The sequence below is a fragment of the Aulonocara sp. 'chitande type north' Nkhata Bay genome, linkage group LG3, assembly GCF_057382095.1.
Source record: "Aulonocara sp. 'chitande type north' Nkhata Bay isolate Kocher_YH1m ecotype deep benthic linkage group LG3, A_spYH_male_GT1.1, whole genome shotgun sequence".
NCBI classification, from domain to species: Eukaryota; Metazoa; Chordata; class Actinopteri; order Cichliformes; family Cichlidae; genus Aulonocara; species Aulonocara sp. 'chitande type north' Nkhata Bay.
In genome coordinates, this window is record NC_141346.1 from 62,488,068 (window position 1) to 62,513,458 (window position 25,391).

The 25,391-nt window shown below is 42.3% G+C and overlaps 1 protein-coding gene across 2 annotated transcripts in view; it reads right to left on the reverse strand.

The window, feature by feature from the left end:
• Positions 1–24,387, reverse strand: part of LOC147336498 (histidine N-acetyltransferase) — a 41,446-nt gene extending 17,059 nt beyond the window's left edge. Inside the window, exon 1 of one of the 2 annotated variants that reach the window (XM_086285420.1) lies at positions 24,181–24,387. The gene's annotated coding sequence lies outside the window, so the exon portion shown is untranslated. The remainder of the gene's footprint in view (positions 1–24,180) is intronic. The other variant, XM_086285419.1, reaches the window with a different exon arrangement.
• Positions 24,388–25,391: the final 1,004 nt, after the last annotated feature.

A 25,391-nucleotide genomic window follows, 5' to 3' on the forward strand; every position in this document is an offset into this window, starting at 1 on the left:
GAAACAGCCGGCACTGTTCCTGAGCAACAGAGCGCATCACAGATGCCGGGGGAGGAGTGCTAGAAGTGTGGGCTGCCAGGACACCTGAGGCCTGACGGTCCGCTGATGGAAGTGGGATAGGTGTTCCCCATCGCCGGGGCTCGGGCACCCTCCCCCGGTCCCAGACGGACTACCGCATTCTGCTAAGGTGTCAAGTGGGTATAGACCAGGCTTTGGTAGACACAGGCTGCACGCAGACTCTGGTCAACCAAACCCTGGTTCGCCCGGGAGTATTGTTAGAGGCTGAGTGGGTGGAGGTTAGATGTGTGCATGGGGACGTCCACAAATATCTCATGGTGCCGCTGCTGATTAAATTTAAGGGCAGAATGCAGTTATATCGCATCCCTGAATTTGGGAACCTTTTGGGGCTGTGGGTCAATGATTCACCCCCACGGGAGATTTCCCACTGGAGCAGTCATGTGACCAGTGTTGGTCAAGTTTCTTGAAAATAGTAATTAGTTACTCATTACTTTTCCAAGAAAGTAATCCTATAATCCCATTCTTCATATTCCAGCATATAAAATAAAATGGAGGTCCCATTTGAGCGCATTGGAATGGACCTCATTGGGCCATTTCACCAGAGTGTATATGGCTGTCGCTTTGTACTAGTTCTGGTGGATTATGCAATCCAATACCCAGAAGCAGTGCCGCTGTGCACCTTTTCTGCAAAGAGAGTGGTGCAGGCGCTGTTTCAGGTATCGCAAAAGAGATACTGACAGACCAGCTCACGTCGTTCATGTCTTGCACACTAAAAGAGCTGGACGAATGATTGGGTGTTAAATCAGCGTCTACCATCATCAGACTGATGGGCTGATGAAGCGGCTGAATAAGACTTGAATAAGACCGTGATTCAGATGTTCGGATGTTGCTGTATTGCAACAGAGTTTTGCAGATGTGATCTCCGCCTTTACGATGCTCATAGAGCACCATTTTGAAACGCAGCTTGGCGTCACCGGGAGTTCACAGCCCTTCAGGTTGCCTGAACATAAGCAACATTTCAGCCAATTCAGAAAGAATTGGCTGAAATGCTGAAAATGGGAGTGAGAGAAGAGTCACACAGCACTTAGTGTAGCCCCATAGTTCTGGTATGAAGAAAGAGGGGTCTATACAGTTCTGTGTCACTACCACAGGGTGAAAAAAGTGTCACGGTTTGATGCCTACCCCATGCCCTGGGTCGATGAGCTCCTGGACCGATTAGGTAATGCTTGATTTTTCACAACACTTGATTTAACCAACCAGAGTCGAAGGAAAACACTGTCTTCTCCACTCCATACGGTTTGTTCCAATTTGTCACACTTTGTTCGGCTTGTTCAGAGCCCCGGCCACTTTCCAGTGCCTCATGGAGCTAGAGGGTCTCAATGCCCGGTGGTATCTAGTTGTAAAGCCAGACACCCCCGGGTTTGGCTCGATGCAGCTCTGACATGAGTCGGGCAGTGAGGGGGGGGTGTTCTCTGGGTCTGCTGCAGTGGTGCACTGGGCTGCAGTGCCAAGGAGGCTGAGGACCAGGTAGAGGGGATTCAATTAATTAATGCTCCTCTTTTTGTAGTGACACTGAGGACCACTGTGTGTGTGCAGAGACAGAGCACTCAAGGTGCTGACCAGAGATACGGTCAGAAGTTTTCATGCAGTTATCATTGGCATGAATATCGTAGCATTAGATCTGTTAATTATTTATTTGAACTGTTCTTTTTGTTTGGATGGAATGGTACAGCGTGCATCTTTAATGAGTTAGTTTACATACAGTTTCATATAAACACCTAATATTTGGTTAAATGTCCCTTAGTTCAACCAGATGTTTTTGGTAGTCATCAAGAAGCTTCTGGCTTAATTCTGGATGGATATTTGATGACTCTTCATGGGAGAATTGGAAGTTTCAGTTTATTTCAGTGGACTAGCTCATGAAGTTTGTTGGTTGGTTTCCTAGCACTGGTTTGGTTTTTAAGAATGGTCCACAAATTTTCACCAACGCTGAGCTCAGGGCTTTCCAGGTATTCCATAAGCCCAATGTTAGTCTGTTTTATCCATTCATTGTCCTGTTGGAACTCCCAGCTGTGTCCGAGTTCCCACCAGCTAGCTGTTGATTAATGCTGATGCTCCCTCCCTTTCGTGCTGCAGATCAATCCCTCGAGCACCTGGGCTATGGGACATTTTCTCCCAGCAGGTGAGGGGGGTTTCACCCAGAAACTGTCATAATGGGAAACACAGTACAGTCACAGACAATCCAGTGGGTAGTTGACTTCCTTTGCTATTAACTCCTCGGATGCTCGCTCATCATGCCCACACTGGCGATGGGGTTTGTGGCAAGGTGTGGTGGTGCAGGTGGTTCCAAGGCATTGCCAGAGGAGACTGGTTGACACAGCTGGTAAAAACTGGCAGCTTCAAATTTTAATCAATCAAGAATGTGTCGATGTCTTTTGGAGCAGGATCTTCTTCCTTGGTTGGTACCCTCTCAGTCTCTGGGAATCTAAAACCTGCTTCCCTACACAATGACACTGGTTGTCCAGCAGCTTCCAGTTAATAGCAGTGTTGAGCCCTGTTTTTTTCCTGGATTGTTCCGAACCATCCAAACATTTCTTCACATCTTATGGTGGCAGTCTGGGTCTTCATCCAGACCCAGCAAAGTGGTGACACACCTGAATAACTACTACAGTTTTTTATTTTAATTTTGGAATTATGGTCTTGGAATCTCCAGTTGTTTAGAAATGGCTCCAAGAGGTCTTCAAAGCTTGTGTACATCTACAATCGTGCTTCTTGCATCTTTACTGAATTATTTGGAGTTTCCCTTTGATCTGAGCATTGGTCAACCAGTAAGTACTGTCAAAAAATCCTTCTTTATGTTGGCAAAGAGAAGCAGTAGTTAATCTACCAGTAGTGGTTAATCATGATCACTAATGAGAAGTTAACTGGCCTTGTCTAGTCCAAATAAAGTTGCAGCACGGTGGCACGGTGGTTAGCACTGTTGCTTCACAGCACTGTTGCCCTGGACAGGGCCTTTCTGTGTGGAGTTTGCGTGTTCTCCATGTTGTTTGCATGTTCTCCCCATGTTTGTGTGGGTTCAGCTTCCTCCCACAGTCCAAAGACATGCAGTTAGTGGAGTTGGGTTAACTGGCAATTCTAAAAAACCCTGTCCAAGGTGCACCTGGACAGGGTTTTTTCTCTCGCCCTATAGTAGCTGGGATAGGCTCGAGCCCCCCCCCCCCCCCCCCCCCCCCCCCCCGCCACCCTGACAAGGATAAGCGAAAGAGAATGGATTGACAGAAAGACATCGTAAAACCTTTAGCACCATTTCTTCAGAGTGTTGAGTAATATATATATATGTACTAAATAAATTCTAACTTTTGCCCCAATTATTTTTTTTAAATAATTTTTAATTTAGCTTTTAAAGGTGTATGCTATAATCATTCCAGCAAGGAAATATAAAAGTTCAAAGAAATCATTAAAAGCACAACTACTATGAAATTCATGCCCATCATAATTGTATGTAAAATTCACAACTGTATATAATGCAGAAATTAAGTACACTGAAACATATCAGTTTCCTAATGTTGTAAACCTGCTCAACATTTGGCAATAAACCCCATTCTGATTCTGATTCTGATTCTGATTCTGGTGACATACCAATATATGGACAAATTGTAATTAACCAGAATGTGCTTAGTGTCTTTTTTTTAATATAGTTCTCTTGATTAAACAAGTACTCACACTGCCTGTGACTTTGTTCATGTTAACCACACAGAGGTTGAACAACTGTAACAAGAAAAAAGTTTACTCCAATCCTAAAAAAATGTCTTTTTAATTTGGAAATTTCCTCAAATAACTACCTATATGAACATAATATCAAAACCAAATTGCAGTTCTTACACTTACCCAATAAATTATTCTTTTGAAAAAGATTGCATCTGATGAATTTAAGCTATTTGTTCCAAAAAACTTTGGAGAGTTTAGAATCATGCAGGCTCTGTAGGCTTGACTGGGGAGTAAACAAGCCCCAAATTTGCAAAGCGTATTTAAATATTCAGCAACCTCATGCAAAAGGATCAGGAAAACAGTTTGATATGAACACATGCAAAAACTTTGAGCATTCTTCGTCCTTCAGTCTGCTCAGATATGTCTGTGTGTGTTCCATGTCACACGCATCGCTGAAGCACTCTTTCCATGCAGTGGTTTGGGGTTACACAAACTAGCCACAATATTAAAACCACTGAGAGGTAAAGTAAAAAATAATTGAACATCTCACCGTAATGTTGTTATGTTCTGCTAAAAAACCTTGGTTTCTGGCAGTGTTGTGGATGTGACTTTGACATGTACAATGCACCTTAAGACTATTGCAGATCAAACACACCTCCACATAGCAACAGTGCCCCCTGATGGCAGCTGTCTCATTCAGCTTATTCACGATGCACCTCCGCTGGAAGAAAATGCAACAAAGACTCCCCAGATCCTGATCTAATCAAGGATCTGCAGGCTACAGCAGAAGACGTTCCAGACACAACAAACACCCCCAACATCTGTTGCACCCATGCTCTGACTGCTTTGACAACACAAGCAGGTCTGTGCAATTTTAAGCAGGTGGTTTTAATGTTGTGGCTAGTGGTCATTATTAAAAGTGATTAGGCTCTAATACACTTCGTTTAGCAAACTTAATTTGTTTGCTGATGTGACAAAAGTTAGGGCTTCACCTCCAGCTGGGTAACGTTTTAATGTTTATGTGGATATCACTGATGGTCAGTGGTAAGAACAAATAGACACATCTTTTGCTCTTTCTTCCTCACCCAACTGGTTCAGGCAGATGGCCCCGCCCCTCCCTGAGCCTGGCTCTGCCGGAGGTTTCTTCCTGTTGAAAGAGAGTTTTTCCTTCCCACTGTTGCCAAGTGTTTGCTCATATGGGTCATATGATTCCTAATATTTGTCCATATTATTGTAGGGTCTACCTTACAATATATAATATACCTTGAGGCGACTTTTATTGTGATTTTATTTATTTTTTTTATAAATAAAACAGAATTGAAAAGAAACCTCAAAAAGTTCAAATAAATGTAATTTTTCTAACAGATTCGATTTGGTCTGCAACACATTGTTTAAAATGCTGGTGGACTACATCTTGGAGTTCCAGTGGCAGTAGTTCCTTACACTATCACAGGGCCATCCCATACGGAAAAGATATATATAAATCTTATAAAGTTTGTATCTGTCTTGTGTGAAACTTGTATGAAAAGCATACAAGAGTGAAAACAGATATAAGATCCCTTGAAAAATTATATAATGAAACTTGTATGTTTTGGATACTTCCTAAAACAATATATGAAAGTAATGAGAAAGTGGCCGCTTTCATGAGTAAATCACATAAGTTTTTACTATTTCTTTTCCATATGGGATAGCTTGGAGCCTGTTAGCAGAAAGAGGGCAAATTACAATAGTTGACTCATATTTATTCTTTTAAAATCAGAGTAAATGACTCTGAGGGCTCCTGGCCATGAATGGCCATGAATGAAATGGTGAATGAATGTTATGTATGCTTTTTGAATTGCTTAAATAAATGTGAGAAAAGTATAAAAGACTCCAAAACATTTTGTGTTTAAAAGGGTTTTTTTTTTAATTGATTTTGGTAACAGAAAATAGAACAGCAGCTTTTATTATGTGCAAGGTTTTAGGGGCTCATTAACAATGCAGCCGTGCTGTCTCTGTCATCTGGATCCATGCTTGAATGGAAAAGCAGTTGCCCCTGTTTTTTTCTGGAAATATAGAAACACATATTATGCTACAAATTTTGACTTTTGTGATCAAGTAGTTACCACATATAAAAGTAAAACATGCACTTTACTGAATGTTCCCTTACCTGGGCAAGGACTGCAGAAGCCTTTAACCAGCATCAGAGAAAACACCATTCCTCTAAGCTTTCACTGAATCCATCTAGCATGTGCGATTAATAGTTTAAGCCCACTACCTGTACAACAAAGCACTGGTTATGAATAATGGGATATTTAAGATGGCATCGATAATTCAGAAAAGGTTTTCTTGGGCTCTACAACCTGATTCGTTTAGATGAAACATCACTTATTTTTCTGAGTTACAAAACACAACAGTAAAGAATATTTTTCTACTTCTTGTTTCTGTGCTTCATAACTTCACTTTTATTAAATGATTTGTTCAAGTGCTGATAAATTGACAATTGGTGTTCTAGTGTTAAGTAATTTAATTAGACCAGAATATGTAGGGTTTTACTTTTTTTGTTTTTATCTCTCATCAAACAGAAAAAATAGAGTTGAATAGATTAACTTTATTATCCACATCAGTGGAAAATTGTCTTCAGTTCATGAAGCCATAAACAAATCAAGCAAATAACTTCACATCAACCTGCATTCACACTTCCACACAAGCACACATACAACACATACAACAACAATAAAAACACATCGCAGCATCTCATTATTCAGTATACCGATTGCTCTTTGCACAACTGACCCCTATAAGGTCATCCTGTGGGTGCTAATTCAAAGTCAGAATAAAGAGGGTGTTCACAGTCAGCAACAATAGACCGAGCTTCCCTGAGAACAGCCTTATGATGCAGCTTATCCAGCGAAGTTTGTTGTCCGCCAGTAATTTTTCCAGCAGCTCTGATAATCCTGTTTAGTTCTTACTTGCCACAGTTGGGTTACCAGACTGAAATACTGAACATAAGGATGCTTCTGACCTAGCTCACTTAAACTCTTTCCAGCACATTGTGGTTCCAAAGCCTCCTGATAAGAAGGAATCTCTGATTAGCTTTCTTGTAATAAACTGTGTCAGAGACCGGTTAATGTGATCGCCACGTGCCAAAAATGAGAGGATCATCATGGCAAGAACACCGAATAATCTTCACACAATTAAACCTGCATAATAAAACATAAGACATGCTATGGTGAACACTGTGTCAGCAGCATATAGCCACACCCCCTCCCCTTACATGTCCCATTGTGAATGCAAAACTCTCCAAAACTGCAGCTCCTGTGGGATGTTCCTGGTTTGCAATCCAAAGTAGTCCAAAGAAGGGCAGTGATGAACTATTAAAAGTGTCGTGGGTGCATACGGCTTAATTATTCACGTGGGGAACAAAGGCTGGCCTGCGTCGCCCATTTCAACAGATGTGCTACTGTGGTTCAAATTCCCCCAAAATGTAATGCTGGTATCAGAAAGCACAGTAACCCCGGGACATGTTGGAGAGATTACATCTCAGGAGTAGGTGGTGAGAGGCAGGTCTGAGCTTCTCTGCTGCTGCACCCGTGACCTGACTTGGCTGCATGACTTTTTGTTTTGCTATTTTAAATTGTAACTTTTATTGAAGTGGTTATGGATTTTCAAACAGCGGCATCCTTCATAATGCACAGCAGAGTGTACTACACTGTTTATTTACAATTTTTGAGCATATTGTCATATTTTACTAACACGTGAACATCTTGTGCAGTAACATGCTTTCAAATTATATTTAGCACGATGCGAGGTGCCACGCGATTAATTGGAAAGATTCATTTTTGAAGAATGTGATGAATGGGATAAAATGCCTTTGTTATTAATTTTAGACATTTTCCATTTAATTGTTCTTAAATGTAACAGAATATCTGAGTGTTTCTTAGCTTCAGATTAGTCAGTTAGTCTAATTGTTTTTCTCAATAAGTCGGCTAAGAAGTTAGTCGCCGGGAACATCCGTAGTCAATAGTACTGAGCGCTGCACTGAGGTCTAGCAGGACAAGCACAGAGATGAGTCCACTGTCAGAGGTCAACATCATTTGGAACCTTCACTAAAGCTGTTTCTGTGCTGTGATGGGTTTTACGGAGGCTTTTTTTATAGGGCAACAAACTTTTTTCTGGGCTAAATGATCCACCCTTCCACCCATTTTCTTCCTCTTATCCAGCACTGGGTCACACGGGTAGCAGGCTAAGCAGAGGAGCCCAGACCTCCCTCTCCCTGGCTACTTATTGTAAATTGTCTGATTCTTATACAGCGCTTTTCTACTCAAAGCGTTGTATACAACATGACTCATTTACCCAATCACACCCATTCCCACAAGCACTTTCTCTGTATGTAGTGCTTTCTAACTACATTCACACACATTCATAAAATGCACCAAACACATTCTGAAGACTAATGGAGAAGTGCATGAAGGATATGCATTTGAAAGGGGTGCTAGTTTTTTTCTCAAATTGATTGTGTTCTCTAAAACCCTGGAAGATCATGAAGCAAGATTGTTGGAGATCCTCACTCATTTCAGAGAGTTCAAATTAAAGTTATCACCTGAAAAGTGTGTGTTTCTCCAGACCTCAGTGCGGTACCAGGGGCACGTAGTGTCCCAAAATGGAGCTGACACATCCAGAGAAAATCTCTGCCCTTTGTTCTTGGAAAGTCCTTCGAGATCTCAGAGAATTGTGATCTTTTCTTGGATTTGCTGGATATTATCGAAGGTCTCTAAAAGACTATTCCAGCATTGTGAAGTCCCTCAATGATCTGATTCATGGTTATCCTCAATCTACCAAAAGGTTTAGATCAAGAGACAGCCAAGACCAATATCACCCTCCCAAAGGGCTTTTTGGGATCCGCTGGACATTAGCTTGCCAGCAGGCATTTTAGTTGCCAGAATGGCCTATGATGCAGAGAGGGAAATAAAGACCTGTGGCAGATGTGTGCGCAGAAAGGCGTTCCCTGACAAAGCCACACTGTTAGGCAACATCAGTACTACAAGGCCACTTGAACTCTCTGTATGGATTTCATCTCTCTCAAACCAGACGAAAGTGGAACTAAAGACATCCTTTTAATTGCTGATCACTTTACTAAGTATGCAATTGCCATAGCAACGTACAATCAAAAACCCAGCACATACAATTCCACCAAGACTGAAATAACTGGGTTTGCAAACTTATCTTTGGTTGTTACCTCCACTCCACTCCTGAGACTGCATCAGGACTACTCCCCTGAGGCTATCTATCCACAGAGAGTAGTGACAAGCCTGTGAGGCAGACACAAGGACTTAAGCCAGCAACGTGTCTCAGACTCTGATCAATAATATCCAGACCAAATCTCACAGACTGACCAGTCATGTAACTTCCCTGTTGACAGTCCAGATTTAGTAACTCTTCCAGTATCTGACAGCCATCGTCGTGACACAGAAATCGTCATTGCAGACCAAAATCCACCAGCAGAGCTGCAGACTGAAAGAGTTGTATTTTAAAGTTTCAGATGTGTCCTTGATCCAACACAGCTGATTTAAATGGTTAAATGACCTCCTCAAGATTTCTTGAAGTTCTCCAGAGGCCTGATATCGAACTAATCGTGTGATTCAGGTGTGTTGACCCAGGATGAGATCTAAAACCTGCAGCCGGCCCTTGAGGCCTGGAGTTTGAGTTCAACTAGGGATTGAGAACAGCCGAAACGCGTTCAGTATGAGAAACCTGGGCACTCACTAATAGCTGTGGTATATCAATCAATCAATCAAAGCTTTATTTGTCACATGCAGGTTGCCCTGCAGTGAAATGGTTGCCCCCCCCGACCTTACACATATAGCACAAACATTACATGGGGATACAGGTCGGAGATTGGTAGAATCAGAGAAAAAAACATTGAAATGTACACTACAGTGGGGAAAGTGCAAGAGGAAAAAAGAGACCCCTACTCATGCTGTGCTTCCATGGTAGGACAGCATGAGAACAGGAAACAAAAAAACTCCTTTGCACAAAAAGCACATAAATGTCCACAGCACAACATTGTGAAGACATGACAAGCCACAGGGGTGGGTGGGGGGTGAGGAGTAATCCGAAGCGAACACAGCAGCCGCCCTGCACAGCGCTACCATTCCAGCGCGGCACACAGCCGCTGCGTTCCCTCGCAGGAAACAAGCATCGAAGGCGTTGGAAGGGGAGGGGGATGAGTGAGTGCCTATCAGTGTAAGTGTGTGTGTGTGCGTGTCCATAGTTCAGCTGAGACAGTGTCCTTCGCCCTATCAGGCTAAGTAAACAGTCCTCCAGCCAACCCAGGTGTCCTTGCATGGGATGGGAAGAATAGCCGTAACACAGTCGTTATCAGAGAGTGATTGTTCGGCTCCAGCCTTGGGCCTGCAGCTGGCGCGTTATGGGGGTCCGCAATGTTATAGTCTCTGTTTCAGGGTTTAACCACAGTTTTTACATATATTTTGGATGAAGGTTATCATTCATTTGATTGGCATGTTTAGTCCCATCAGATAGTAATTACTCAACCATTGCCATGCAACATGGCATGCATGAGTTCAATGGTGGAGGTTGTAGCCCAGCTAGAAAAACAGAAAAATAATTTAGTCATGTTAGTCATTATTTTCTTTGAGATCTTCATAATGTGCAAGTCCAGTGAGCTACAGTGAGTTGCCAAATGCAGCTAAGTGTTAAATCTAGGAGTTGTGAACATCGTCAGGCCTTCAAGTTGATAGAATTACAGCTCACATAGAAGGATATGATGCTGCAGTGATTTATTTTGTTGTACAGCAGAGCTAGTTGAATTAAGATAAAGGTTACACGGATACTGATTGTTCACTCTGAATGTTCTGAGTACGTGAGACTGTATCACAACTGTATATGTGACTAGATGGATCCTGTGACCTGTTTATAGGTCAGGTTTTTTTCCATCTGGTAAAACAATGACTCAACGGATGAAGCAGTCTGAAGCAGGCCTCCACTGAAGAGTAGTGATTCCATACGTCCAGCTAACTGCATGGCAAGCCACTTCAAGAGTGGGTAAGACTGCTTTATTGAAGGCAGAGCTTTGTTTCCATGACAGACAGAAAGCAGCAAGTGAGGCTGGGGGAGATCACCTCTGAAACCCGGTCCCTCAGTATTGGTGCCCCTCAAGGATGTGTCCTCTCACCACTACTGTTCTCCCTCTACACTAACGACTGCACCTCCAAGAACTCGGCTGTTAAACTCCTAAAGTTTGCAGATGACACCACTGTCATTGGCCTCATTCAGGATGGTGATGAGTCTGCATACCGGCAGGAAGTTGAGCGGCTGGTACTCTGGTGCAGTCAGCACAATCTGGAGCTGAACACTCTTAAGACTGTAGAGATGACAGTAGAGCTGGGCGATATGAGATTTTTTCATATCACGATATGTTTTTTTCATTTCAGGCGATAACTATATCTATCACGATATAAGCCAAATAACTATATTTGTAAGATTTAAATGTGCCGTTGCTCACAAGTAAAATGTGAAATAATCAGCAGCTTGTTTTTATTTAAATATTTATTTCCCATAATAAGTTCAACAGGGTAGATGTACTTAAGGAACATGAGACTTTTTCAGATAAATAAAGGCAAATATTGCAAACTACAAAAGAAAGGCAGCCGCTAAAGCGTTTAAGTTTCAAAATAGAACAAACGAAACAGACTAAATTGTCAATTCCACTTAGAAACAAAATATTAATTCTAAAAATAAATCTTAGTTTGTTTTACAGAAGAACAGACAAAACTGACTAACTTTTGTCAATATCAAATAAACTGAGAACTAAAAGGAAATTCTCAATCTCTCCTTGTTGTATAGCTGAGCTTTTCAAACAGTTTTAACAGTTACTGTAGTCTGACAAAAGCTGAATGACGAATCAGCGCATCCAGTCAGAGATTGAGCATGCACCGCTTTATTGTATTTCCAGACTTGCTTTCGGCACAATTTACAGTGCACGCTACTCTGCTTTTTGTCAGACTTGAAATAGCCGAAATACCTTCACACTACGGAGCTTCTGTGGCTCTTCCGTTCGACAATCTCTCCGGCATTGGAACCATCATCTGTTTTCTCTTCGGTCACGCTCGGTTGATTTTTCTCTAGTCGGCACACTCATTTCCTCCATTACCCGGGCGGCACGGTGACTGGCTGCTTCCCAAACACATACAGGTGCGGCTTGGCACTTGTGCTGTACGTAACAAGTCACGTGACGTGTTCAGCTCTGCAGTACTTAATTTGGATTGGCTGTTCTTTTTTTTTTTTTAAGAGGACAAGAGCGGCGAGGTCTATCGCCCAGCTCTATGTAGAAGTTTAGATTAGTTATTTATAGTTGGTTTACACAGCTTTGTGTATGTATGTCTATGCATGTGTAATGTATATATAGACGTGTGTGTGTGTGTGTGTGTGTGTGTGTGTGTGTGTGTGTGTGTGTGTGTGTGTGTGTGTGTGTGTGTGTGTGTGTGTGTGTGTGATTGCTGTGCTTGAGAGCCTCCATCTACCGGAACCAAATTCCTTGTATGTGTCTGCACATATACTTGGCCAATAAACACGACCCTGATTCTGATGGTGGGACAGATACCTGCAGGACTTTAAACTTTCCTTTTTCACTGGAGTGTGGTAGGACAAACAACTACACAAACACAGACCGGGCCCTAACAATCCGTCAGTTGTGAGATATTCATTCATACATTTGACTCAGAGACTCCGCTCTGCCCCCTCTTAACACCACCCAAGGCTGCTACACACTTTCCCCCTCTCCCTGTGACCAATCACACCATAGCACCCCACCCCCTCCTTGAGTGCTGACAAGGTGAGGAAGAAACTTAAGAAGTTCAGAACCAGAAAGGCAACAGGCCTGACGGTGCTGAGCCTTATTCTGGAGAAAGTCCCAGTCCTGTGGAAGACTTCCTGTGTGGTCCCAGTGCCATAGACTGTATGCCCCAGGGTGACTAACCACTTCAGACCTGTGGTCGTAACTTCCCACCTGAAGAAGACCCAGGAGAAGATTGTTCAAGATCACATCCAACCTCTGGTGCGCATGCTGCTGGACCACCTGCAGTTTGTTTCATGTAGATGATGCAGTCATCTTCCTCCTGCACAGACCACTTTTACCGTTGGATTATTAGAAGCACTGTGAGGGCCATGATTTTGGAGTTCTTCAGTGCCTTCAATACAATCCAACCAGCACTGCTGAGGGAGAAGCTGGAATCAGCAGGGGTTGACTGTCAAATGACTGCATGGACATTTGACAGTCCATGCTGTCTGCCAACTGGTATACAGCACAACCTGGAGTATAGGAAGGTCATCACCGACCTCGTCATCTGGTATGAACTCAGCCACCTGCACATAAACACCAATAAGACAAAGGAGATGGTGGTTAACTGAAAACCAGCCCCCATCGCACTGATGACCATCCATGGTTTGGACATCGAGGTAGTCGACATGTACAAATTCCCAGCTGTTCACCATAACAATAAACTGGACTGGCTACACAATGTTCATGCTCTGGGCCAAACGTGGCTCTATCTGCTGGGCAGGCTGAGGACATTCGGGGTGTGAAGAACACCACTAAGGACCTTTAATGCCACTTTGATTACTTCTACTATCTTTTATGTGGTTGTCTGTTAGGGAGGTGGTAGCACGAAGAGGGACAGGAAACAGCTTAATAGACTGATGAAGAGGAGCAGCTATGTCCTGGACAGTCCCCTAGACTCCATAGAGAAGGTGGGTGAGAGGGGGATGTTAGCCAAGCTAATGTCCGTCATGGACAACAACATTCAACCTCTGCATGAGACCGTGGAGGCCCTGAGACGCTCCTACAGCAGTAAATCGTTACAGCCCCATTGTAGGACTGAGCGCTACCGTAGATCCTTCATCCCACAGCAATCAAGCTGTATAATACAAACACAGGATACTACTATTATTATGTTTATTGTTTTTCTAACATATCTCTAATTCCCCATTTCCTCCTGTTCCTTGTGCTGCTATAAAGGGTAAAATTTCCCCAGTGTGGGATTAAATAAAGTCTGTCTATGTCATCTTTCTGTGGGTCACCTTCAACAACACCAGCCTAATGCCAAATCGCCAGAAGGTGCCCCCTGCTGCCCTCGTTGGCACCCAGAAGTGTTCTGTCTCTGCACCTCAGTACCAATGACAACAATCAAGCTCTGAAAGAAAAGCGTCTGGACTTCTTTAAGTTTCCTTGAAGACGTCTCGATCAGCCAAGGTTTCGGGTGAGCCCACTGTGAAACTTGAACTCACCCTATCATGTGATTTACTGAGGTCAAATGGCCCAGGATGAGAGCAGGCGTTAAGGCATCTGGATTATAGATGGCAGACAGTTGGTGTCGTAAGCCCCGCCCTCTGTTCAAAGATGGTCGCTCACTAAATGGCTTCTTCCACTCCTCTTTCAAACCATCTGTCTTCTCTGTCCAAAATGTGAACATTGGCATCCTTGAAAGAGTGACCTTTGACCTCTAGATGCAGATGAACAGCTGAGTGTTGCCGTCACACCCTGAGGTTAATTATGGCGTTCCAGTGCTGAGACTCATTCTATTTACATTATATACATCTGGATGAATGTTTAGTCATCCAGGTAAGAAGAAATGTTCGTCTGGACATTTTCAGTGGAAGAAACATTTTATGACTCAAATGACTCAAATGTAACAGAAGGAGAGGATATTTCCCCATATTGACCTCTCTTCTCTGCTACCTGCACCCCAATAGAGCACGTGGCTCTCAGACTGCAGGCTCACTTGTGGTTCCCAGGACATTTAAAAGTAGAAGAAGAGGAAGACCAGCTCTCTTCTGTAGAACCAGTTTCCAGTTTCGATTTGGGAGACAGACTCTCTGCTTTTAAGATTAGGCTTAAAACCTTCACTGTTCAACTCTGGCTCTCTTCCACGGTGTATCTTTTGTCCTATATTCCTGTGCGTTCTTCTTCTCACCTCACCCCTAACTAACCCCTTCAGTTTATTACATGCCTGCAGAATCAGCCAGCGACAGAATCCACTCAAGAACAATTTTATAAACTGAGAACGTTTTTTGGCACAAGACCGGCATCACCATTAAGTACCTATGATAAGCTATTACACAGAGTCACAGTAATTAGCTACATTTGAATTGTTTTCTGTTTTCTGAAGTATGCATGGATATTTTGGCATGGAGGAAACCACCACCCATATTGCTAACAAATGTATTACTCTTTCCTTAGTGGATTATATGTCTGATGTACACACAGCACTAAGCAAATCCCTCTGTCACTATTCTTTGTCTTGAGGGTGATCATAACCTCTCCATAACCTTACATTAGCAAAACCTTCAAAGCAATCAGAAAACCTCGTGAACAAAACGAATCCTTTTGACTAATAATGAAGAACTGCCTGTCTATAAAATGAATGAGGGTCAAGGGGAGGCAGCGATTGGTGTGGGGGATGGGCTTGGATTATCTGTGTCATTACTGCCGCAGCTTTCAGTGGGTGTTATAAATACGATGAAACACTAGAAGGTGAGAAAACTGCAGGAATGACAGCTTTGTGTTTTGTATTTCTGGTCTGCTCTGTCCATTTTCAGATAAGAGTAAAGGCGTGAGTTAAGCAGTTTGCTCAGTTACACACGGTTTTAATAAGCACTGTTTCACAGTAGTACATCTCGACTGAGGGCTATCTGCAACCAATGAAAACCTCTTTTCTTTCTGTGTAAGTCTTAATGCTTATCTGAAGTTCATACTCTGTCAAACCTCAGCTTTCCCTGAACCATCTGTTTAGCTTCTTTAAAAAAGAACCTCCACTCCTCTTCCTTCTTGCAATCCTACCCCACTCTCTTTTTTTACTTCTCTCCTCTTTCACCCCCTCTCATCTTTCCTCTCTGTTTGACCAAGCTGCACTGCAGCACATGTGCAGTCATTAATTTCCAAGGACAACGCTGCGCGTGACTGCGTGTGCGATGGCCCTGACAGGTACAGTAGGGAACACGGAGCTAAGAAATAGTATGCACAGGTATACACAGAGGAGGCTGAGGAGAAAAGGGAAAAAAGAACCACAGAAACAAGATGAGAAAACGGGGAAAAGATAGGTATAAGTACACATAAGATAATGCGGGAAGAGGAAGCAGGTGGGAGCACAGCTGGAAACTATAGACATAATGAAGTGGGGGGAAGTAACAACACAAGACGCAGAAAACAACATTACAACAATAAAACAGGAAGAAACAACTGAACAGGAAACATACCTAACTTAGGGATGAGAATCAAGAACTGGTTCTTGTAGAAAGCTGGTTCCTGATAGTCCAATTCCTTGGAATTATGAGTCTGCCTGCCTATCAATCCCGCTTATCGTGTCAGAGGAGGATATAGCGACGCAGTCTAGAGCATGGATATGGACATTTATTTTTATCCATCCATCCATTCACTTCCGCTTATCCTTTACAGGGTCGCAGGGGGTGCTGGAGCCCATCCCAGCTGTCTCAGGGTGAAGGCAGGGTGCACCCTGGACAGGTCCCCAGGCTGTCGCAGGGCATTTATTTTTATTCCATAAAAAAAACGAGATACATGGTAAGGTGGAAAACTGCATCCAGGGCAGAAACAGCTGCATTATGTTCCTGACACAACTTTGGTTCTTTGCAAGCATCTGCCAAGACAGCATGCTAACGCTAAGCTAGCCAAGAACCCAGAGTGAAAGCTGAGTGAAAGCTGACCCCAGCAGCCAGGTCCTTACCCAGTCAGGCTGCAGCCTCCATTTCTACCTGTTCACCTTTCTAAAGCAGAATCACCGCGGCGACAGCTTTTATCTTTGCTTTGTGCGGTCAGCTTTGTATTCTACTAAGAGAAATATCTTAGAGTCCTCATTAAGGATTTGTGTTGTTGTGTGGAGTTGTAGCCTCAGGTTTATATTGTTAAATGGTGATTATGAGACAGCGTCTCTAAGTAATTCAGTAAAGTACTGCATTACATTTAAGGAGCGTGTTCTGTGCAATACGTGTAATAATTGTGAGTAATGACTCCAACAGTGATCACAACATAGAGGGGAAACACCTCAACAATCATGCACAAAAATTTGACCCACAGCATGCATTTAATTTGCATGAATGTAATGTCTTTATTGCTGATTAGCGACGGTGGTGACAAGAGAATCGACAAGGAATCAGAATCACTAAACTCGAATCAATTCCCGCCGACGGGTGAAACAAAAGGTGTAAAACAGCCAAAAGGTCAGGAGAAAACACACAAATCTAAAATCAACACAGTTTTGCAAACACAAATATCTACACTAATATCTAAGCCAACTGTAAAATTATGATATTATTTTATGCCATGTTAGACCCCGAAATAAAGATTGTGAATTATTATGTAGTTTAAGTTGGCATTATTCTCCTGAATTAGAAGAAGGTGATAATTATTGCAGTATTTAAACTGATTTGCATTGCATTAGACTGCTGATTTATTGTGAATGAATGATATTGTTTATGATGCATTATACTGTTGAGTTATAAGGAATACTGTTCGCAGAAAGTCATCGCCTTATTTGTCTGATTAGAAGAGAACAGAACATGCTGGAGTTTTCTGCCCCATCTCAGCACGAGCAGATAAACAGGGAGCCAAGGTCGTAGCTTAGGCGCCTTGTGAGAGAAAGCATGTGAATGTTTAGGCTTTTATGATAAGATGGGAGAACCAGAGGCTATAAGAGTTTGAGCAATGCTCCACCACTTTGAGATTTGAGGCTGTCTGCATCAGTGTCCATCTCCCACGTGTGTGATCATTAAATCATCGTTTGACTCAACCCGACCGGACCAGTGTTGTTATTGTGGTTTTTCTCTTGTCTCCATCCCCAATATTTTGAACCTTAACACAACTCATAGGCTCTGCATAGCTTATGACTCTAGACAGAAATATGCTGATTTCTTGTCACCTCTTCATCGTACTTTCTTCTGCCAGTTCAACAGCTTTCATGCAGCTGTTCGACTGTTCTAAACCCGCCAAAGAGGTGTAGCCTTATGCAATTGTCCAAGTGGCTACTTTTGTGTCTTTTGCAGTTTTCTGTTAAGTGCTTTAAGCCCCGTACACCTGTAGTGGTCCAAAACAATTTGGCACCAGGACAAATCAACAGCAGACACATAATGCAAAAGAAGGCATTGCTCACACCACATCCAGCTAACCAACTTCACTTGCTGGAGCGCTTGAAGTCGCCATCCTCAGGCAAGCAGTAGCGAACGAGTGAGTGCCCCTGCTGTGATGATGTGTGAATAACATTGAATTGTCCAATCAAATTCTTAAACAAGATAGGCAGTCCATGCCAACTGGTCAGGGATGCACAAAATTGCAGCCCGAGGGGCAAATTCAAAGCTCCAACAGACACTCAGGCTCAGACCCCTGTGACTGGAAAAAACTGCAGTCTGTCCACAGACTCCCATTTGGCTGTCACATAATCATCAGAATGTAATCATGTTTGGCCAATAGGGCAGGCAACATGACATACGAGCAAACTCATCCATTGAAAACTTATTTTTATAGTTGTTTCTCACGATATTTTTATGGGAGTGGCGTCCTAGCGCCCTCTATTGATGAGCCAACATTGCTACACAGGGGAACATGGAAAAACAATGGACAAACGCAGAAAAGACTAGGACACCAAGCAACACAAAGGGAACTAATGAAGAGAGCCAATAGTACACAGCAGCCAAAATACAACAGTCAGGCGTCGTGTGATGTTCCAACACGTTCTGTCTCCCAAAGTGTAACATTTACATACGCTGGGTGACAAACCGTCAACATCTTACGCTTCTGGGTACCCAACACGTCCCTCAATCACGAGATCGGAAAAACGAGGAAACATGAGAACTGTTTGGAATGAATCTAAATATGTACGTTCATTTTACTTAAATGTCTTGGGAAAACACTGTCTAACATCATTAATGTGCTGGTTAAGGTTAGAGTTTGGGCTGGAATACATGGCTGGAACGTGTTTTACCACGGGAGCATCAGTCAACTGGATTTCATCCATAACCCGGCGTGTAGCATAAGAACGTGGAAGGTCACCTTTCGCGTTTCTCAGGAACGCCTCGGGATGTGACAAATCATCGGGATGTAACACCTCGGGAGTGAGAACAGGCTGGATGTTCTGTGATGGGTTTTTGTTTGTTTATTTGTTTTCCTGGGCTGTCTTTCTGCTTAAACACCTGCAGCAGGACAATGATCCAAAACCCAACAGTAAGTCTACTCAAAACCACTGAAAACGAAAAAAAACCAAAGGGACAAAGGTTGGGGAGAGTCCTAGTCAAATCCGAAACCCAGAAACATCTGATTGAGATGTTTTGACATCACCTTACACAGGATGTAGAATCCACTGCAGCTGGATTAAAATAACTGTGATAACTATAGTGGGACAAAATTCATTCAGACACGTGAAATATCAATTGCCAGTTATAGCAACTGCTTGACAGCCAAGAGCAATGCAACCAGTTTATAGGTTTACTTTATGACTTCTCACAGTTCAGTTTTTAGCTTTTTCCATTAATAAACTGCATTTTGTATTTGCTCTGGTTATCTTTGTTTAAAATTACAAATTATTTGATGATCTGAAAAATGCAAGTAAGGGGGGAAATGCTTTTTCACAGCACTGTATAGTGCAGCCTCCACCTGCACTTTTTAGTTGCATCTTTGTGAGCTGCTCAGCTCAGTATAGACATAAAGACTTCGAACATCAATAATGTGTAAACACTGTTATGCGTGAGGTCTCTGTCGGCTAATATTATAGAGGTCTCAAAGTCCTTTAAAACAAGCACAAATCCACTTAGCCCAATTACGCAAGAGCCATGTACATAGTCACATGATTCGTTATGAAACATACAACAAGCACACAATCAGACACTAGATTGGAATCATTGGTGATGAGTTGGTGAGGAAGCAGCACAAGCATGAAGTATAAAGCCTATCACTGTAACGAGCTGTGCACGCTGACTTAATCACCTGTTAGGCTCACGCTCAACCATCTGAACCCAGGGTAGCAGACTATGAGCGGATCTCTGTCCACATAACCGTCCCGTGTTGACGTCCACTGCCTTTGTCAGAGAAACAGTGTTAAAAAGATTGTTGACAAAAGTGGACAGAGAAGGATGTCCGTGTTGTGTTTTCTCTCACTTGCATGATTAATACAATAATGCCTCCTCTCTTTCAACTCCAAATACCAAACTGTCAAAAGAGATCAGCTCATATCAGAAGCTCTCTCTCTATTCAAATCAGCTGGAGGCGCCGTGTTGTCACTGATCCTTTTATTCTGCATGTGTTAAGTGGAACATGTCATCGCTGATGGGTGTTTTATATGTACGAGTGTTGAGCCATATTTTACTAAAACCACTGCATGACATGCACACTCTGCTGATTCGTCACAGGGTGCGTTTGTATTTGGTGATGCAGACAATGTAAAAGTGTTTTTATAGATGTTTCTAACCTTCAGTCTCTTTGGCGCTTGTGCAGCCTCTGGAGCACAGAACACACACCGTTAATTTTTAAAAGCATGCATTTTAAAGTTAAAGTAGAGCCTCCCTCATTAGGAATAACACTGATAGCGCAGGCAGCGTTAAAATAATTAATTTAACTGAAATATTTATTTCACAAATCGTGCTAGTAAACGATTTTCTGCAGCATTAATCTCATGTGCAGCTGTTTCGGATTTTACCCTTTTTTATGTTTTTGAATAGTTATTACCATTTTATTATTATCATCTGTGATTGAAGTGGGGAGCATTAGCATTAGTGATCATGGACGTTTTAGTATTAATTTAATACCATGTAAATTCAGGATCAATATACTGATGATGATACCAATACTTGTTCAGCCATCTTATGCGGTCATGATATGGGAGATGAATCATCATCAAGTCTGAACCCATTTTAATGACCATCGTGTGATTTTTACTGTCCAGAATAATTACATAAACCTTTCAGCTAGCTTGTATTTTGGAGCCCTGGAATGTATTCAGTTCAATTTAATTCAATTATCTTTATATAGCTTATATACCTCAAGACACTTTCTATTGTAATGTGACGACCCTACAATAATGCAGAGAAAACCAACAATACAGGACTTGGCAACAGTGGGAAGGAAAAACTCCCTTTTTAACTGGAAGAAATCTTTGGTGGACAAACTGAAGAAGAGAGCCAAAGATGATTAAACACTAATGATTAAATGCAGAGTCAAAAATGTATGGGCAACAAACACCTGGGAAGCCAGCAGCCTAGGCCCATTGCAGCGTAACAACGGGAGGATTCTCGATCATCTGATCCAGCCCCAACTCGAAAAGGAACGTTTTAAGCCTAATTGTGAAACTCGAGAACGTGTTTATCTCTTAACTCCAAGCTTATTTCACAGAACAGTGTCATGAAAGCTGAAAACTCACAAGTAAGGGGCCACAAGTAAGTCTTAGAGCAACCTAGCTCCACTAGGGTGATCCGAACACGACTCCAGGATTCCTCAGTGTTATTGGCAGTGAAGTTAATTCCAGGCACAATAAGTATCTGGTCAGACACAATGACCTCAGTTTATCTAAATGTAGAAGCAGGAAATTAGAGGTCATCGAGTTCTTACGCATAATGTAATCAGAACTGGTCCCATCACGGGATCCTGTGGAATTTAACTTGGTGTGTGACTTTACTTGGAAAAATTAAAAGGAGTCTATTGCATATGATTCAAACCACTGCACCTTTACTTCCTATGGCATGCACTACTTTATATACTAACATACTTTGGTCGACAGTATCGAACGATGCACTGAAGTCTAGCAGGACAAGCGCAGAGCTGAGTCCACTGTCAGAGGCCGAGATCATTAGTAACCTTCACTAAAGCTGAATCCTGATGAAACTCTTCCTCTGCAGACGATCTGTTAGCTGTTTAACAATTCTTTGGAGATTTGTTTGATAAAAGGAAGGTTGGAGATTGGCCTATAACAGGCTGAGAATGCTGGGTGAAGTGATGGCTGTTTGTACTAGTCTCTGAATGTTTTTCATGTTTACTCAAGAATTTCAACTCATTTATAGTTAAGCATTAGAAAATTGTTTGAATACCAAGACACTCAATGAATGGTAAACATATCATTCTTAACAATGTGCTAGATTAAAAAGGAACAGAAAAAAATGCTATGACATTTAATGATGAATTTCAACCTGCCATAATGCTGATTTTGAGGAACAGTGGAGCTGTGCACACTCGGTCAGTTTTATTTCATTTATTTTTTAAGGGTGTTTTGACTCAGTATGCAAAATGCTTTTAAATATTTAATGAGGAAAAAAGAATGTTTGTTAAATGTACACTTCGGTGGTTTGGTTCACTGTTATCACATCAACACTCTTCCTTTACTCCTGAAAGAATAGAAAAAGCAAGAAAACAAACCTTTTGAAAGATGACCAAAACCTGGTGACAAATCAATACTACGTAACTGAGTCATGAAGTAACTGTGCTGCTATATATTACTCAGTAACGAAAGGCCACACCTTTTCAGTGGAAGCCTTAATTTGGGTAAGAGAAAAACCCAATCCCAAAAACTAAGCGTGGATCCCTCTCTGAGATGTGTGACGGTAGATGAGCTGGGTTGAAAATGCAGACTGAGCCCTCATCCTGCTGTTTACTAAGGTCCTTCTGTTATAATTATTCAAACTTCCCCTCCTTCTGGCTTCTCTCTTTAGGAGTTCCCAGAGCAGATCATCTGCATCTCCATCTCATCCTATTCCTACCACCCTCTTCTGTCACACCAGCCCTCTGCATATTCTCTTTCACTGCATCTATGAATCATAAACTTCTCTTTCTTCTGCCTCCATCTTCAGCATCCTTACATGTCCACTACGTCTCTGCACATGTCCGAACCACCTCAGCCTTGCCTCTCCAAAATGCTTGACCTGAGCTGTCCCTCTGATATGCTCATTTCTAATCCTGTCCATTCTGGTCATTCCCATTGGTCATACCCCTGACAGCTCCAGTTCAGCCTCGGGTTTATGTTAGTCCCACCATCTCTAAAAACCATCCTAGTCCACAAAGAGTCCAGCCTGGCCTCTTCTGTATCACCACTGTGAACCAGAAGGGGCTCAGAGCAGATCCTTGATGTAATCCCACCTCCGCCTTGAACCCAACTGTCCCTTCTACATACACCTCATCGCTTTCTCCTTGTCCTCATATACGTGTCCTGCACCAGCCAGACATATGTCTCTGACACTTCTCGTTCCCACATGCGTGTCTTGGAGTGATTTCTCACAGCTACAAAGACACCGTGCAACTCCTTCGGACCATCTCTACACTTCAACACTCAAAGCAATTATCACATTTGTGGGGCTCTGTCTGGGCATAAAGCCGCACTGCTAATTACTGCTCATCACCTCTCTTCTTAGCATAGCCTCAACAACTTTTTCCTCGATGCGATAAGCTTTATCCCACGGTACAACATCCTTGTTTTTGAAAATTGGTACCAGGAAAGATATTCTCCATTCCTCAGGCATCCTGACCCTCTCTAAGACTATGCTTAACAATGTGGTCAAAAGGTCCAATGCCCACTCTCCTGGGCATCACGATCTGGATCAACCACCTTCCACTCTTCATCCTTTCCAGAGTGATGAAGAGTAGAAAGGCTTTCACCTTTTATGAATGTTGAATTGATTCAGTTTGAATCAATCATCTATTAAACCACAGAAGAATTAGACTAGACCTTAATGAGCTGGTAGGTAATAAAACAAAAAATGTTCAAGAATATTAGCAAGAAACGCCCAAAAAGGTCTACATGAAGTCACTCACTGTCCTTTTTAAGGACGCAGATTGTGTTACTGTCAGAACTTCTCTGTTCCTCGCTGTGAAAAAATTGAATAGGTCGTCTAAAAGATGTGAGTAGAGATAGCAGGTTGACACTAACGAAGTCCTAAAGATCGTTTTATGTTTGAAATGTGGCAATTTCTCAAAATCAGATGAATTTTCTAAAATTAACTATAAGGGCTTTTATTTTGAAATGTTCAGCGCGTTACAGCATAATACATTTTTCTGCTTATGTGACGCTGTGGATTAATAAGTAAACCCTGGCCTTAAATCATGCGGACAAATTATTACGAAATTCCAAAAGAGAAAAACGTAATCAGAGTAATAACAGTGGTATTACCGATTAACGGGAGGACATATGCGTGGAGGGACAACAATAAGAATAAGAATAATAACGCAGAACACGATGCAGTTGTCTGTTTTGCAACAATACTACCAAAAATAGAATACTGCAATACTGCCCATTAAAATAACTCGCATCCATCAAAACGTCATCACGAAGCGAGCCGGCCTGCTGAGCACCGCGCGCCCCGCAGCCCGTATAGGATGGTAGTATAAGCTGGTAATTTTCCTTTAGACAACATATAGGACAGCGCTGAGCCAGCATCTGCTGCCGAGCCTCCAGCCCTACGCTGTTCGGGTCTTACCACAGAGGATGGCCAGGAGTAGCGTCCTTAGAGTCGGTGTTCGGAGGAGTCAGGATGGCTGATGGTGGAACGGCTAATTTCGGAGCAGAATAATTCCACCGATGAATGAACGACACAGACCAGCCGGTGTCCCCGGAGATTCAATACGAACCCCAAGCTCCGCCCATCCCAGTTTCCTACGTCAGCATCCATACTGGGTTCACTGGAGCGGCTCAGCATCCCCCTCCCCCTCCGCTATTTCTGTGTGTCCGTTTGCGTGAGTTTGACACCATCAGGGACGTGCAGAGAATTCCAAGCAGGAGCAGCAGTGAGCCATTTTGCATCAGTGTAGCGGACATGTTTGTCCTTTGCTGGCTCAAAAATGAACTCAGGTCAAGATGCGCTGCAGATAATCAGGTGCGAGCTGTGATTTCTCTTCTCACGCTGCAGAAATGTTCGCATTCCCCAGTGTGCGACAATTAGAGGACTTTTGTAACAGTGTATCACTACAGATCCCCTTAAATGTTTAAGTCTGTTAGTGTTTCAGACCTTTCCCGGTCTGAAGGGTCCTCACTAAGGACAGTGACCCGGAAGGATCCGGTTGGCGGCCATAAGAACTGTTTAGTTTCTCGGACAGGACATCCAGTCATGTTCGCCTCCTGTAGCGTGGAATAAAACACCGCCATTCATTCAATTCATGAAAACAGGCGACATCAAAGGATCATTAAAGTCACACAAATGTTAACAAATCAATTCGATTTTCCGTTTCAGTTTTTATAACTTGCTGATTTATTTCGAGTTTTTATTTTCTGGAGTTTCATTCATTATATATATAAAAAAAATCATTGTGGTTATTTAACACTTAATTATAAAAAAAATTATTTACTAATTAGTATTTTTTTTGTAATTTTGAGTAATGACTGTGTTAAAAACACTATATCAAAACTAAAAGAATCTTTTTATTTCTAACAGAACATTCAGTGTATCATCGAAATGTGTTATTGAAAAACAACAAAACCAGAAATTATATCCTTGAGAACATTAATACTGGATTAGAATAAAACCGGGTTCCACAGTTTGAGGACAAAGTCACTGAATAATCAGTCCTGTGTGCGTTTACCTACATGCTATGAAGAAGAATGCACAAACAGTATGAATGAAATAACTTACAAGCAGCCAAGATTTTCTTTCTTTATGTTTGATATTTATTTTTATTCTGTGTATTATTATTA